The sequence below is a fragment of the Bison bison genome, unplaced genomic scaffold (genome assembly GCF_000754665.1).
Source record: "Bison bison bison isolate TAMUID 2011002044 unplaced genomic scaffold, Bison_UMD1.0 scf7180017864221, whole genome shotgun sequence".
NCBI classification, from domain to species: domain Eukaryota; kingdom Metazoa; phylum Chordata; class Mammalia; order Artiodactyla; family Bovidae; genus Bison; species Bison bison.
In genome coordinates this window covers 1945668-1945911 of record NW_011494793.1, presented here as the reverse complement: position 1 = coordinate 1945911, position 244 = coordinate 1945668, and positions in this window count along the sequence as shown.

The window sequence follows — 244 nt, the reverse complement described above, 5'->3', positions numbered from 1 at the left end:
TGAGTGAGCCATAAACCCCTGCTCTGCTCCTGCCCAGCTGCGTGACCTTGGCTAAGTGCTAACCCTCTCTGGGCCTCTCTCCCTGTCCGTGGGGGTGGGGGTCAGAGAAGAGAGAAGAGCCGCGAGCTCCAAAGAGCAGGCGCTCAAACGCACAGTAGGCTGGCAGGTGGGGGTTTCCTTCTACTCCGCAGCAAGGCCGGCCGGGGAATCCCGGCCACAGACTGGGAGAGAAAGAGCCGGGGGG